Genomic DNA, 16,803 nt, shown 5'->3' on the forward strand with positions numbered 1-16,803 from the left:
ACTCCCCACTGAGCAAGAAGCCCAACCTGGGGTTCCATCCCAGGACCCTGAGATCATGACCTGAGCCAAAGTCAGATGCTTACCTGCCTGAGCCACCTAGGTGCCCTTTCAATGATCTATTTTAAATGTTATCCAATCTCATTAGGGAAACTGATTAAGGGATATATATGCTTTTAATAGTCATACATTGTTAAAATTACCATTTATTTCACTTCAGCACATTCATATGGATGAAAATGAAAGTGTATGGTCTGCCTTACTTACCCTTCCTGGTTATGAGTGGTGTCTTGTCCTGTCACTGATAGCTATGTATATAGTAGGCAGTCTATCAAGAAAAGCACCACCCTTTCTTCTAAGTCACTCCCCTGGAAATGTTTGTAGACTAAATAACTTTTGCTTCCCAGAACTCATTGAGTATCTCGCAGCATCAGTTGGAATATTTCTTAAATTCACTTTGTTCATGGTCAATTTATGTTGGTATTTAAGACAGTACATACTTGGATATCATGTGCCTCAATAGTTTTTGACTTAATTCTACCTAGAAACACTGAGTTCTAGCAAGATTGTTATTTTATGTTTTTACATATATATTTGGGAGGCCTTTTTCTAATTCACCTTTCCTATAATTCATTTTGAAAATATGTAGTAGATGCATTTTTAAATGGCTAGAAATAATTTCCATACCAGGTCAAAATATCACATATTTAATGTATGTTTATAGGAGCATTCTAACTTTCCCTTGGTTTATCAGCATATGAAAAGAAGTACATTCTATCTTCAACCATTTTTTCTTTTCTTTTTTTTAAATAAATTTATTTTTTATTGGTGTTCAATTTACCAACATACAGAATAACACCCAGTGCTCATCCCGTCAAGTGCCCCCCTCAGTGCCCGTCACCCATTCACCCCCACCCCCTGCCCTCCTCCCCTTCCACCACCCCTACTTCGTTTCCCAGAGTTAGGAGTCTTCATGTTCTGTCTCCCTTTCTGATATTTCCCACACATTTCTTCCCCCTTCCCTTCTATTCCCTTTCACTATTATTTATATTCCCCAAATGAATGAGAACATATAATGTTTGTCCTTCTCCGATTGACTTACTTCACTCAGCATAATACCCTCCAGTTCCATCCACGTTGAAGCAAATGGTGGGTATTTGTCATTTCTAATGGCTGAGTAATATTCCATTGTATACATAAACCACATCTTCTTTATACATTCATCTTTCGATGGACACTGAGGCTCCTTCCACAGTTTGGCTATTGGGGACATTGCTGCTAGAAACATTGGGGTGCAGGTGTCCCGGCGTTTCATACATCTGTATCTTTGGGGTAAATCCCCAACAGTGCAATTGCTGGGTCGTAGGGCAGGTCTATTTTTAACTCTTTGAGGAACCTCCACACAGTTTTCCAGAGTGGCTGCCCCAGTTCACATTCCCACCAACAGTGTAAGAGGGTTCCCTTTTCTCCGCATCCTCTCCAACATTGTGGTTTCCTGCCTTGTGAATTTTCCCCATTCTCACTGGTGTGAGGTAGTATGTCATTGTGGGTTTGATTTGTATCTCCCTGATGGCAGGTGATGCAGAGCATTTTCTCATGTGCATGTTGGCCATGTCTATGTCTTCCTCTGTGAGATTTCTCTTCATGTCTTTTGCCTTCAACCATTTTTTCATTAGTGCGTCAGACTTTTACTCATAATAAACTATAGAGCAAAGTTGGATGACCAATTGGCCAGCCCTTCCTTCAAAATTGACTCCAAGCTCAAGGCTTCCAGAAAGTTCATCATTATTAATTATAATATTCTTCATTCCTGTACTGATTGGGAGTCGAGTCTATGAACCCCCCTGTAGTTGTGGGTTTTTTGCTTTGTTTCTTTGCCACTGAATTATTATTCATGAAGCATTTGTTTGTAATCATCTTTCCATGTATTTTTAGGTCCTGCCAGATAAAACAAAACTGGTTTGTTAGCTTTGTAAGAAAAGTAATCAGGCTTTCTCTAATTTTATACATTAACTAATAAATGTAGCATTTACAACGACTTCTATATAAGATTTTTTTTAAATTTTATTTATTTATTCATAGAGATGCAGAGAGAGAGAGAGAGAGAGGCAGAGACACAGGCAGAGGGAGAAGCAGGCTCCATGCAGGGAGCCTGACGTGGGACTCGATCCAAGGTCTCCAGGATCACGCCCTGGGCTGCAGGCGGCGCCAAACCGCTGCGCCACCGGGGCTGCCCCAACGACTTCCATATAGTTGAGGAAGAATCAATGTCAATTAGCTGATTGATCTGTATTTGGTAGATTTTCTAATATCTATTTTTTCTTATTTTGTAATTTTATGTATTTTCAAAAATATCTAGAAAAAGTATGTATAGATTTACATATATATCTAATATAATTTTACACGAAGAAAAACATTTAATTTACATAGTTAAATAAGATTCTAGGAATGACAATCTTAGCATTGATAATTACAAAAGGAAAATCTGTACCTTTTCCATTGTCACGTTACATATAAATGTATGGTTACGAATAAGATGTTCAAGGACTTTCCAATTTCATATATATATATACATATATATATGTATATATATTTAAAGGTTTTATTTATTTATTCATGAGAGACACAGAGAGAGAGAGGGGCAGAGACACAGCCAGAGAAAGAGGGAGAGAGAGAAGGAGGAGCAAGTTCCGGGACTCCAGGATCATGCTCTGGGCCAAAAGCAGGCGCTAAACCACTGAGCCACCCAGGGATCCCCTCTAATTTTATATATTACTTCACATAAGATTATTAAATAATTTTGGTATTTTTAATAAAAATGAGCAAGTTGAAGAGTCTTATTCAGGCTCTAAAATTAAGAAAGAAAAATAAAATTAAGAAAGAAGATAATTTTATATTTGTAGCTTCAGAAATTATAGATAACAGATGATAAAAGAACTTGCCATCTGAGTAACAAACAACAAGATATAAATTTGATGTATTGTTTTCCTTTTTGCTTAAGAATATGTACATTTCATACCTGAGCAATTCCATCAAATGATTCATGTTACATATTACTAAATGTTTTTAATCATTTAGTTCTCTTGTTTGGACATAAAAATAATACAAGAAATTCTCACCTTTCACTTCTTAATAAATGGTAACAGATTGAGATACAGGAAAAAAATTATAAATTCTTTCATCTAGATAAAGAAGCAAAGCTTTAGTCACCCCTGCCCTTAGAAAATTATTCTAAGTTTTTAAGAGCAGTAAAACTGTGCTTCAATTTTTAAGTAATCTTCTGTCCAATAAAAACCTTAATTCTCTTCATCCAACTTACATATTTGTGTGACATATCCTAGATATAGATATACATACCTATACAGAAATATAAATATCCTAGATATAGACATTTCAAAAATATAAATATAAATAAATCATATATATATATCAACAGGTGGCAGTTAGGCAAGTGACACGACTGGGAGGAGGAATTACAAAGTGAGTGGCTATTCAGAAGACACTGAGGGTCCCAGAGAAGAAGTCAAAACCTAAAATTTAGAGAATTAACTCTATTGTTTTCCAGAGAGACAATATGAATTTAATCATTGAAAATGGAGAGGGTCAAATTCTGGATTAGATCTTATAATTGTATCTAGACTATAATTTTGTTTATATCATTATTACATAGATCATATTGCTATCTTTTATGTTAGTTGAGCCTCTGTTACTAATGTAGAAGAACATCTGACTCATAATCTCAATTTCATCACTCTACATAATGGGGTTTGCTATTTCATCTTTGAGGTCAGTTTCCAGTTAGCATTGCCACAGAGTTTACATAAGAAACAAATGAGACAATGGATGTATGTATCTTGAAAACTGTAAAGTTAATCACTGAAGGACAATATACTGTAGTATATTTTTATTAGTTCATCTTCTCTGATAGACATATCAATGGCTTGAATTTTTCAATAGAAATCTAAACTCTGATCATTAATTTATTCTTATTGCTGTTTTTATTAGCATTTAAGTGTTCCATTTATTGGCATAACTCCTTTCAAAATATTCACTCTAGATCAGTTTTGAATTCTATTAGAATTTTATGATCCATCCTTTCTTATCATTAATCATTAATGTTCAACACTTTTTAGTTAGTCTAATTAACATAATTCCACATAATTACAGGTGTGGAACTGACACAAGTTATTTCCGAGTTACTTTACTCATAATATATCAAAAGAAATCCTAAAACAATGTCATATCCCAACTTAATTATATAAGAAATTTTGAATTTTTAAAATCAAGATTTTTTTCTTGATTATTATATAATTTTTCTTATAGGCAAGAAATTGTAACTTTCATATTACATATAAGAAAATAATACTCACTATATTTTCTCAAACTTTAGTCAGGTCTATATAAGATATGAGGATAAGAACTTTTCTTCCAATAATCCAGATACATTTAGTTTCTTTCAACAAATATAAACAGAATTTTGTCTGAGTCAAAATTTCACAATACAAGGTCATAACAAAAATGGTTTAGTGCAACCTACTGCAATTCCATTCAAGCTCTGATATTTAGCCAAAATTGAATAGGGATTTCTGATGGTAATCATTTTTTTCAAACTACCATTTCCTAGACTGTTAAAAAAAAAAGAGAGAGAGAGAAAAGAAAAAGGAAATGGGAAAAAGAAAGAAGGAAAAAGGCAACTATAATTTCATAGATACGGTACAGACTGGAAAAGAGAAAATCAAAAGGTTATTTGCTGGTTTCATTTTAGGCTAACGATAACTGTGTATACTTATGAACTAAAAGCATTTTTGTAGTTTTTAAAGGTTTTTCTCCTTAAACAGCCCATCACCCAACAAAGAAACTATATACCAATAACTTAATTATAAAATGTCAAAGCTTAAGAGCAAGCATTTACAAAGCACCATTATGAGATTTCAATAGCACTGAGACCTGTGCAGGTTAACCTGCCAACTATGTCCTATTTGCAAGTAAAATTTTCCCTCTTTCCTAATCAACTGCTCTAGAGCTGAATATTTCCCATTTATTTAATGCTATCTGCCAAGCCTCCCAAAAGTTTTAGTCCTTATTTTAGGACCATCTCAGACTCATTAGCCTTTTGCCTGACAGTGCCAATGTGACTGTTTGACAGTCTCAAACTTTGGAGATGTTATGCCATTGAGTGTCAAGATCTTTCCAGGAAAAGGTGTTTAAATACACACACACACACACACACACACATATATGAACATATATATATATGAATATATATATGAACACACACATATGTATATTCATATATATGAACACATATTTAAATAATGTCAATTTATACGCAAGGTAACAAAACCAAATATTCTATATTATGTCTGATATACCAGAATATTATTTCATCAAATGCAACTAGAATAAAATTAGGTTTGTTTTCCATGATTCTGAAAGTAATATCCCTTCTGAAATTTTTCATGACCTGGTGTTCCTTTTGAAATAGCCTGTATATCATGAACCCTTTGTAGAATAATTATCTTTGATTATATTTAGTTGAACATGAAATTATCATTTTGATTTTTATTAAAAATGTTCAAATAACGGTACTTTCCAATGGTTTAAGTTATTATAGTATATGAAAGGAGCCATATTATGGAAACATATTTTTCACATTATAGATAAATTTTAAGTTCAAAAGGTCCAAATTCAATCTCCTATTTGCTAAGTAATTATTTTACATTTTTTAAAGAATCAAAATGAATTCATCAAGACTCGCACTAACAAGGACTAAACTAGTAAAACAAAACAAAACAAAAAGATAGGCTTTTCTAGCCAATTGTGAAAACATATTAACTGGAGAAAAGTTAATTTTAATATTGATCCAAACTGGTAGAACATAGCAATGCCCTTGGCTCACTTTAAAGGCTTTCATGCTGTTTTGAGTGCCACTGGCATTTATCTTGGGTTGATAACATAAATCAACTAGATAATCTGAGGGAAAACTTAAGCTTTTCCACACTATTTTGATCTGGAGGAAAGTCCATCAACTGGAGGAAGAGAGAGAGAATCTTGTATTAGGTCATATATTTACATAAAAATTCCATTCCCTCATGATTTTATGCTGTTTTTATTAGGTACTTTGAGCACAATTATGTAGTACCGCAGAAATGCCAAAGAACCTGTGAGAGAACACAGCTGAAATAAGAAGCCAAGTAATGGCAAAGGCTTCAATCTCTCCTTTCTCTTGCACATGCCCTAGACAGCAGCCACAGAGCTGTAAGAAAATGTTAAGTTCCTGATGTGACTCCTCGATAGTTCTTGTGATCAACTGTCTTCCTTGTCTCCCAGTGACTGTATGCCTTATGTACCTCTTACATAAGATCCCAGGGGGACTTACCAACATTTCACACTTTTGGTTTGAATTAACCACTCTAGCCTGGGAACCCCAGTGCACTCTCTCCATAGGCATTTAGAAAGGCATGTGCCCCAAGTCTTGTCTCTGCAATCTTACCTTCTCATGTGGTCCTTCAGGGTATGCCATTTACTTCCTATGAACTGTGACAAATTTCTCTTTCAATTATCATATGGTCTATTGTTGAACTTATGGCCCAATATCCAGTACTCGGTGCTCTACTTAACAAATGTTAAATTGACAAAATCATAACAGTATCCTTATATTATTACTATGGTTATTATTATCATTGTTATTATACATTAAGGAGGAAAAAACCTCACTTGACCTGATAACTATTATGTGCATAAACATAATTAAAATCATTTCAAACATAAGCCAAAAGAAACACATTATGGATCAGAATATGAATTATCAAGATTCATCCCATAGGCTTTTCAGAAAAATTACACAAATTTTGGATCATGTGTCTATGGCATACTGGTATATAATTTAAGTGACTAGACAAAAGTCACTGGTTAAAATGTTCCAAAAAAATCACTTTCAAGTAGAAAACTTATGAGTATAATTACCAGATAACTAGAAGAAAAAAACTGTAATAACAGGAAAACAATGGAAGACTAGATAAATTCAAGATACCTAGTAAGCAGTGCTGAAAAGTTTCACAGAATGATCCCCAAACCGCTTCCAATAGGATTCCAAGATGGCTAACATCTAAGTGTCACAGTACCCACTGGAAGCTCTTTAGTGATCTTTAACAGCAGAGAAGTTTAACAGATCAAATGTTAAAATATGTAAGACAAGCTTAAGGAAAGGAAGAAAGGAAGCAAGGTTACTATCAAAAGTTATTTTTTTCTATCAAAAGTTTTTTTTTTTTTATTTATTTATTTTTATTGGTGTTCAATTTACTAACATACAGAATAACACCCAGTGCCCGTCACCCATTCACTCCCACCCCCCGCCCTCCTCCCCTTCTACCACCCCTAGTTCGTTTCCCAGAGTTAGCAGTCTTTACGTTCTGTCTCCCTTTCTGATATTTCCCACACATTTCTTCTCCCTTCCCTTATTTTCCCTTCACTATTATTTATATTTCCCAAATGAATGAGAACATATAATGTTTGTCCTTCTCCGACTGACTTACTTCACTCAGCATAATACCCTCCAGTTCCATCCACGTTGAAGCAAATGGTGGGTATTTGTCATTTCTAATAGCTGAGTAATATTCCATTGTATACATAAACCACATCTTCTTTATCCATTCATCTTTCGTTGGACACCGAGGCTCCTTCCACAGTTTGGCTATAGTGGCCATTGCTGCTAGAAACATCGGGGTGCAGGTGTCCCGGCGTTTCATTGCATTTGTATCTTTGGGGTAAATCCCCAACAGTGCAATTGCTGGGTCGTAGGGCAGGTATATTTTTAACTGTTTGAGGAACCTCCACACAGTTTTCCAGAGTGGCTGCATCAGTTCACATTCCCACCAACAGTGTAAGAGGGTTCCCTTTTCTCCGCATCCTCTCCAACATTTGTTGTTTCCTGCCTTCTTAATTTTCCCCATTCTCACTGGTGTGAGGTGGTATCTCATTGTGGTTTTGATTTGTATCTCCCTGATGGCAAGTGATGCAGAGCATTTTCTCATATGCATGTTGGCCATGTCTATGTCTTCCTCTGTGAGATTTCTGTTCATGTCTTTTGCCCATTTCATGATTGGATTGTTTGTTTCTTTGGTGTTGAGTTTAATAAGTTCTTTATAGATCTTGGAAACTAGCCCTTTATCTGATATGTCATTTGCAAATATCTTCTCCCATTCTGTAGGTTGTCTTTGAGTTTTGTTGACTGTATCCTTTGCTGTGCAAAAGCTTCTTATCTTGATGAAGTCCCAATAGTTCATTTTTGCTTTTGTTTCTTTTGCCTTTGTGGATGTATCTTGCAAGAAGTTACTATGGCCGAGTTCAAAAAGGGTGTTGCCTGTGTTCTTCTCTAGGATTTTGATGGAATCTTGTCTCACATTTAGATCTTTCATCCATTTTGAGTTTAGCTTTGTGTATGGTGAAAGAGAGTGGTCTAGTTTCATTCTTCTGCATGTGGATGTCCAATTTTCCCAGCACCATTTATTGAAGAGACTGTCTTTCTTCCAATGGATAGTCTTTCCTCCTTTATCGAATATTAGTTGCCCATAAAGTTCAGGGTCCACTTCTGGATTCTCTATTCTGTTCCACTGATCTATGTGTCTGTTTTTGTGCCAGTACCACACTGTCTTGATGACCACAGCTTTGTAGTACAACCTGAAATCTGGCATTGTGATGCCCCCAGATATGGTTTTCTTTTTTAAAATTCCCCTGGCTATTCGGGGTCTTTTCTGATTCCACACAAATCTTAAAATAATTTGTTCTAACTCTCTGAAGAAAGTCCATGGTATTTTTTTTTTTTTTTGTATGTCCATGGTATTTTGATAGGGATTGCATTAAACGTGTATATTGCCCTGGGTAACATTGACATTTTCACAATATTAATTCTGCCAATCCATGAGCATGGAATATTTTTCCATCTCTTTGTGTCTTCCTCAATTTCTTTCAGAAGTGTTCTATAGTTTTGAGGGTATAGATCCTTTACATCTTTGGTGAGGTTTATTCCTAGGTATCTTATGCTTTTGGGTGCAATTGTAAATGGGATTGACTCCTTAATTTCTCTTTCTTCAGTCTCATTGTTAGTGTATAAAAATGCCACTGACTTCTGGGCATTGATTTTGTATCCTGCCACGCTACCGAATTGCTGTATGAGTTCTAGCAATCTTGGGGTGGAGACTTTTGGGTTTTCTATGTAGAGTATCATGTCATCGGCGAAGAGGGAGAGTTTGACTTCTTCTTTGCCAATTTGAATGCCTTTAATGTCTTTTTGTTGTCTGATTGCTGAGGCTAGGACTTCCAGTACTATGTTGAATAGCAGTGGTGAGAGTGGACATCCCTGACTTGTTCCTGATCTTAGGGGAAAGGCTCCCAGTGCTTCCCCATTGAGAATGATATTTGCTGTGGGCTTTTCATAGATGGCTTTTAAGATGTCGAGGAATGTTCCCTCTATCCCTACACTCTGAAGAGTTTTGATCAGGAATGGATGCTGTATTTTGTCAAATGCTTTCTCTGCATCCAATGAGAGGATCATATGGTTCTTGGTTTTTCTCTTGCTGATATGATGAATCACATTGATTGTTTTACGGGTGTTGAACCAGCCTTGTGTCCCAGGGATAAATCCTACTTGGTCATGGTGAATAATTTTCTTAATGTACTGTTGGATCCTATTGGCCAGTATCTTGTTGAGAATTTTTGCATCCATGTTCATCAGGGATATTGGTCTGTAATTCTCCTTTTTGGCAGGGTCTTTGTCTGGCTTTGGAATTAAGGTGATGCTGGCTTCATAGAATGAATTTGGAAGTACTCCATCTCTTTCTATCTTTCCAAACAGCTTTAGGAGAATAGGTATGATTTCTTCTTTAAACGTTTGATAAAATTCTCCTGGGAAGCCATCTGGCCCTGGACTCTTGTGTCTTGGGAGGTTTTTGATGACTGCTTCAATTTCCTCCCTGGTTATTGGCCTGTTCAGGTTTTCTATTTCTTCCTGTTCCAGTTTTGGTAGTCTGTGGCTTTCCAGGAATGCGTCCATTTCTTCTAGATTGCCTAATTTATTGGCGTATAGCTGTTCATAATATGTTTTTAAAATCGTTTGTATTTCCTTGGTGTTGGTAGTGATCTCTCCTTTCTCATTCATGATTTTATTAATTTGAGTCTTCTCTCTCTTCTTTTTAATAAGGCTGGCTAATGGTTTATCTATCTTATTAATTCTTTCAAAGAACCAACTCCTGGTTCTGTTGATCTGTTCCACAGTTCTTCTGGTCTCGATTTCGTTGAGTTCTGCTCGAATCTTTATTAACTCCCTTCTTCTCTTGGGTGTAGGATCTATTTGCTGTTTTTTCTCTAGCTCCTTTATGTGTAAGGTTAGCTTTTGTATTTGAGTTCTTTCCAGTTTTTGAATGGATGCTTGTATTGCGATGTATTTCCCCCTTAGGACTGCTTTTGCTGTATCCCAAAGATTTTGAACGGTTGTATCTTCATTCTCATTAGTTTCCATGAATCTTTTTAATTCTTCCTTAATTTCCTGGTTGACCCTTTTATCTTTTAGCAGGATGGTCCTTAACCTCCATGTGTTTGAGGTCCTTCCAAACTTCTTGTTGTGATTTAGTTCTAATTTCAAGGCATTATGGTCCGAGAATATGCAGGGGACAATCCCAATCTTTTGGTATCGGTTCAGACCCGATTTGTGACCCAATATGTGGTCTATTCTGGAGAAAGTTCCATGTGCGCTTGAGAAGAATGTGTATTCAGTTGAGTTTGGATGTAAAGTTCTGTAGATATCTGTGAAATCCATCTGGTCCAGTGTATCATTTAAAGCTCTCGTTTCTTTGGAGATGTTTTGCTTAGAAGACCTATCGAGTATAGAAAGAGCTAGATTGAAGTCACCAAGTATAAGTGTATTATTATCTAAGTATTTCTTTGCTTTGGTTAATAATTGATTTATATATTTGGCAGCTCCCACATTCAGAGCATATATATTGAGGATTGTTAAGTCCTCTTGTTGAATAGATCCTTTAAGTATGATATAGTGTCCCTCTTCATCTCTCACTACAGTCTTTGGGGTAAATTTTAGTTTATCTGATATAAGGATGGCTACCCCTGCTTTCTTTTGAGGACCATTCGAATGGTAAATGGTTCTCCAACCTTTTATTTTCAGGCTGTAGGTGTCCTTCTGTCTAAAATGAGTCTCTTGTAGACAGCAAATAGATGGGTCCTGCTTTTTTATCCAGTCTGAAACCCTGCGCCTTTTGATGGGGTCATTAAGCCCGTTCACATTCAGAGTTACTATTGAGAGATATGAGTTTAGTGTCATCATGATATCTATTCAGTCTTTGTTTTTGTGGACTGTTCCACTGAACTTCTTCTTAAAGGGGAATTTTAAGTGTCCCCCTTAAAATTTCTTGCAGAGCTGGTTTGGAGGTCACATATTCTTTTAGTTGCTGCCTGTCTTGGAAGCTCTTTATCTCTCCTTCCATTTTGAATGAGAGCCTTGCTGGATAAAGTATTCTTGGTTGCATGTTCTTCTCATTTAGGACCCTGAATATATCCTGCCAGCCCTTTCTGGCCTGCCAGGTCTCTGTGGAGAGGTCTGCTGTTACCCTAATACTCCTCCCCATAAAAGTCAGGGATTTCTTGTCTCTTGCTGCTTTAAGGATCTTCTCTTTATCTTTGGAATTTGCAAGCTTCACAATTAAATGTCGAGGTGTTGAACGGTTTTTATTGATTTTAGGGGGGGATCTCTCTATTTCCTGGATCTGAATGCCTGTTTCCCTTCCCAGATTAGGAAAGTTTTCAGCTAGAATTTGTTCAAATACATATTCTGGACCTCTGTCCCTTTCGGCGCCCTCGGGAACCCCAATTAAACGTAGGTTTTTCTTCCTCAGGCTGTCGTTTATTTCCCTTAATCTATCTTCATGGTCTTTTAATTGTTTGTCTCTTTTTTCCTCAGTTTCCCTCTTTGCTATCAACTTGTCTTCTAGGTCACTCACTCGTTCTTCCACCTCGTTAACCCTCGTCGTTAGGACTTCTAGTTTGGATTGCATCTCATTCAATTGATTTTTAATTTCTGCCTGATTAGCTCTAAATTCTGCAGTCATGAAGTCTCTTGAGACCTTTATACTTTTTTCTAGAGCCACCAGTAGCTGTATAATAGTGCTTCTGAATTGGCTTTCTGACATTGAATTGTAATCCAGATTTTGTAACTCTGTGGGAGAGAGGACTGTTTCTGATTCTTTCTTTTGAGGTGAGGTTTTCCTTCTAGTCATTTTGCTCAGTGCAGAGTGGCCAAAAGCAAGTTGTATTGGGAAAAAGAGAAAAAGAGAGGAGAGAAAGAAGGAAAGAAAAGAGAAAGAGAAAAAAAAAGGGAAGAAAAAGAAAAAAACAAAAACGAAAAAAAAAAAACGAAAAAGAAAAAAAAAAGAAGAAAAAGAGAAAGAAAAAGAAAGGAGAAAAAAAGGGGATGGGGGAAGGAAACAAATCAAAAAGCAAAACAAAACAAAAACAAAAACAAAAACAAAAACAAAAACAAACAAACAAAAAAAAGAACCACGGGGGAGTATCTTCTGATTCTGTGTACTTTAAGTCCCTTGGCTTCTCCTGGAAGTTGTCCGTCTAGCTGGTCTTCTGGGGGAGGGGCCTGTTGTGCTGATTCTCAGGTGTGAGCACTTGGGGGAGCTGCTGTGCCCCTGCCTGGTGCAGGGCTCAGTGGGGGTTGTTCACCCCGTGAGGCCGCAGGAGGAACAGCCCCAGTGGCGGGGCAGCTCTGGAAACCTGGATTCAGCTCCGCAGCTCTCCGTCTGCAGGGCCTGGAGGCTCCGGGCGGGGCCGCTGATCTGCTCAGCTGGGGCAGGAGCGTCCTCGCTGTCCTGGGCCCTCCCGGCCTCTGCCTGTCCCGGGGGAGGCCGGATCCTGGGCTGTGTCCGGGCGCCCTGTGCTCCGGGGCCTGCGCTGGTGGATTCGCGCTCCCGCCCCGCAGCCCCCTCCGCGGAGCCGCCCCCGAGCCCCCCCGAGCTGCTCCCGCCCCGCAGCCCCCTCCGCGGAGCCGCCCCCGAGCCCCCCGAGCTGCTCCCCCCCGCAGCCCCCTCCGCGGAGCCGCCCCCGAGCCCCCCGAGCTGCTCCGGGTCCCCCGTGCGCGCTGCAGCCCTTAGGGAGCTCGGCGCACTCTCCCGGGGCGCAGTTGCTCTGTCAGTGTCCCCGGAGCCCGAGGGCATCCCCGCCCTCCTGGGTCCTGCTCCACCTCCCTGCAGCCCCTTTCCCCCGGGAAGGTCGGTGCAGCTCCTGCTCCTCCGGGACGGGGCTCTCCTGTCCTGGGGACACTCGCCCCGGCCTCAGCCAGGCTCCTCGCGGGGCCCCTCCCCCTCGGAGGCCTTTTGTGTCTTTATTTCTTTTTCCCCGTCTTCCTACCTTGATAGAAGCACGAACTCTTCTCACTGCAGCATTCCAGCTGGTCTCTCTTTAAATCTCAGGCCGAATTCGTAGATTTTCAGGATGATTTGAAGGTTATCTAGGTGATTTGGTGGGGACAGGTGATTTGGGGACCCTGCTCTTCCGCCATCTTGCTCCTCCCCCCTTTCTATCAAAAGTTTTTAAGCAATAAAACGTCACCAATTTGAAGTAAAGTAGTTAATGAATGGAACATAAAAAAAATGAAAGATGTCAATATATTTCAAATGGATTTCAATACATCCAACACACTTAGGTGTGTGTATGTATAATATCCATATATTTACATATAATCTGTAGCATAAAGGGAAAGATAATTATCAAAACCCATTTTAAAGATTGATTAATGCCCAAGTCCTAGAGGAAAAGGAAAAAAAAAAAAAAAGCCAGCAAATGTTATTCAGCAAATACATGGGTTGCACAAATATTGATTGGTGTAGTACTAATAGTACTTGACAATATATTATATTTACAATGCCTGAACTATAAAACTGACAAAAAACATCATAGACCTGGACTTTAACATGTTTTAGAGGCAATAACCCAGAGAAATTGGCTCCAACATGATAAACTCTTAAAAATATGGCCCTTTCTCAAAACTCTTTTGTGCTTGCATTCTATTTCATTTCCTTTCCTCTCCCATTTTATGCCACTGGTAGAGTTGTTTCGTGGTTTTATTTTCCTTATGAGAAAATTATATACCAATTTTGGGAAGGTCTTTGGTGTCTCTTGCCCTTCTTTCTTTTCTTTTGGTCAGCACTAGACTCATGCTACCAGGTCATGAGGGGAAGATAAAAGGCTAGAGCTAAACTCACCTCTCTGCTTCCTGCACAGGCATTATAGATAGGCTTACAACAAGTTCAGTCTATAGAGCTGTGACCACCTTGCTCTCACACTGAGAACAAAGTCACCTTCACGGTGTGCAGAAAACTTCTGCCACTCTTTCTTTCCTTCTCTGTGGGGAGAAACTTCTCTAGTGAGCCTTCTGAACCTGACCTTCCAGCATGACAAGACAATCTTCAGAATATCATGCTGCTTAGATGGTTAAAGCCACTGCTTCACACTGTTTGGAGTTTCACCCTTTGACATACTACATTATCTTTAAAGTTTAGAGATTTAGTCTTATAATAGTCTTGACTCTTCAAGTTAGTTCAAGTTAGTTCTTTTGCCTTTCTTAATTTTAGTGGTAGCCAAACTATTTCACATCTTACAGGTATGGTACTAGATCTACTAGTTCATAAGATGATATATGGCTGTGGCAAATAATGTTTCCTTACCATTCTTTCCTTATCATTTAACTTTTTGAATTAAAAGAAAAAAATTACTAACCAGACCTTTCAGGGAAGATGGAACAACAAGGGTCAGTTTTCACTTATGCTTTAAGTAAACAAAACTATATACAATAAAACCAACAAAATATATGACATAATGGTTTTCAAGACAATGGACATCAAGCAATAAAAGACACGGAACCCTGAACCGACGAGATGAACTTAGTATTAATTTCTGCAACAGGAGAGTTTTAAAAATGGTGCCAAGAGAAGGAAGCTAAGCAGAACCCAGGGCTCATAATATTTGAAAAGATAAAGTTAAAAATTCAGCAAACCAAAGAAGGTGGACTTGCAGGATATTAGTACAAATTATTATAAAGCTACACAGAGAAATCAGATATTTAGCCTAATATTAATCGGTACACTGCATTTAATGAAACCACCTAAAAACATTGTATTATAAACTGGATATGTGTTTCTTGAATATTAATATGTTGAAAATTATTCTTCATTGTGAATATATTTGGAGGTGGACCTTTGGGAGGTAAGAAGGTCATAAGGGTAGAGCCTTAATGAATGGGATTATTGCTCTCAAAACAATGGGACAGAGAACTAGCTCACTAACTTTCCTCCATGGGAGGATACAAGAAGTCTACAGCCCACAAACTAGAAAACAGTCTCACCAAACCCTACCCTGATGGCACACTAATCTTGGATTTCCAGCCCCTAGAACAATGAAAATAAATGTTTGTTGTTTAACCCACCCAGTCAATGGTAATATGTTATAGCAGTCCAAATTAAGACAGAAATTGATGCTGAGAAATGAGGTGCTCATGTAACAAATACCTAAAAATGTGGAAGTGACTTTGGAACTGGTAATGAGTAGAGGTTGAAAGACTATTGAAGGACATGCTATAAACAGCAAAGATTTTTATGCAGGATCTTTTTTAAAGGCAATGTGGTGAGGTCTTAAAAAGAGAAAACTAAAAAAATAGTAATAAAAATTAAAAATTAAAATTAAAAAAGATAAGATAAAACTTTTGTCTTCTTAGATAATATATCAGTAATTATGTATAGAATGTTGGTAGAAGTATGATAATAAACTGCATTCTGATGAGCTCTCAGGCAGAAAGGAAGAACTTATTGGACAAAGGTGATTTTTGCTGTAAAGTGGCAACAAAAGCAGCTGAGTTGTTTATCTGTTCCAATTTCTTGTGGAATGTAAATGTTTCAAGCAATGAAATGAGATATTTAGGGAAGGATAAAATTACTAAAGGAGCATTTTGGTTCTCCTGACTGCTTATAGTAAATGTAAGAAGAGATGAATTACTGGATGATAAAATATTCAGCAAAAAGAAAGTAGAATGGAAAGATTTGGAAACTCCTCAGTCTACGCGTATTGCAAAAAATGAGAAAGCATGTTCAGAAGAGAAATGCTAAGGGTGTGGCCAAACAACCATTTGATGAGGAGATTAGTATGAGTGTGAAATTGTGGACTTAATCAGCTAGTCCAATCAAGAAAACTAACAGTTTGAAGTGAAGGAGAAGATCAGAAGGAATAAAGGAAGGTTGCCAGACTCATGGGTTTACAGGATAGGATTATTGAGCTATTTGGCTATGAACATGCTCTATTCTTCAATATAAGGAAATAATGACCCCAAAGGTGATTCAGAAATGATCAGGGCTGCTTCCTCAGTTTCAGAAGTGATGGCCCACTACCTCATTTTCAACAGTTCAGCCAACCTCTGCCCAAAGCCATAGGGGCTTGAACTCTGCCCAGCAGAGCTCTTGGGGGAGGAAACTCTCCAACTTCCCTATGACAGCAGGAACACAGACCCAGTGGACTTGAACCACAGGTCAAGAAATCAAAAAGAATGATTCTCAAGCCTTAAGATCTCAGGCTTTGCTAGGTTGTAGATTTATTTGGAACCCATAAGCCTTCTCATCTTCTTTCCTATTTCTCTTTTTTTCAATGGGAATGTCTATTATATTCCTGTCCCACAATTATATTTGGGGAGCTCATAACTTGTTTGGTTTTACAAGTTGACAACAGGGGAAGAATTCTGACTCAGGG

The 16,803-nt window shown here is 37.8% G+C and overlaps 1 long non-coding RNA gene across 5 annotated transcripts in view; it reads right to left on the reverse strand.

The window, feature by feature from the left end:
- Nucleotides 1-1,216: 1,216 nt before the first annotated feature.
- The window catches only part of LOC144301721 (uncharacterized), a 185,367-nt gene continuing 169,780 nt past the window's right edge, over nucleotides 1,217-16,803 (reverse strand). For 2 of the 5 annotated variants that reach the window (XR_013368462.1, XR_013368465.1), the window contains one exon: nucleotides 1,217-1,935. This is a non-coding gene — a long non-coding RNA (uncharacterized LOC144301721). The remainder of the gene's footprint in view (nucleotides 1,936-16,803) is intronic. The other 3 variants (XR_013368463.1, XR_013368466.1, XR_013368458.1) reach the window with 3 other exon arrangements.

The sequence above is a fragment of the Canis aureus genome, chromosome 30 (assembly GCF_053574225.1).
Source record: "Canis aureus isolate CA01 chromosome 30, VMU_Caureus_v.1.0, whole genome shotgun sequence".
Lineage (NCBI taxonomy): Eukaryota > Metazoa > Chordata > Mammalia > Carnivora > Canidae > Canis > Canis aureus.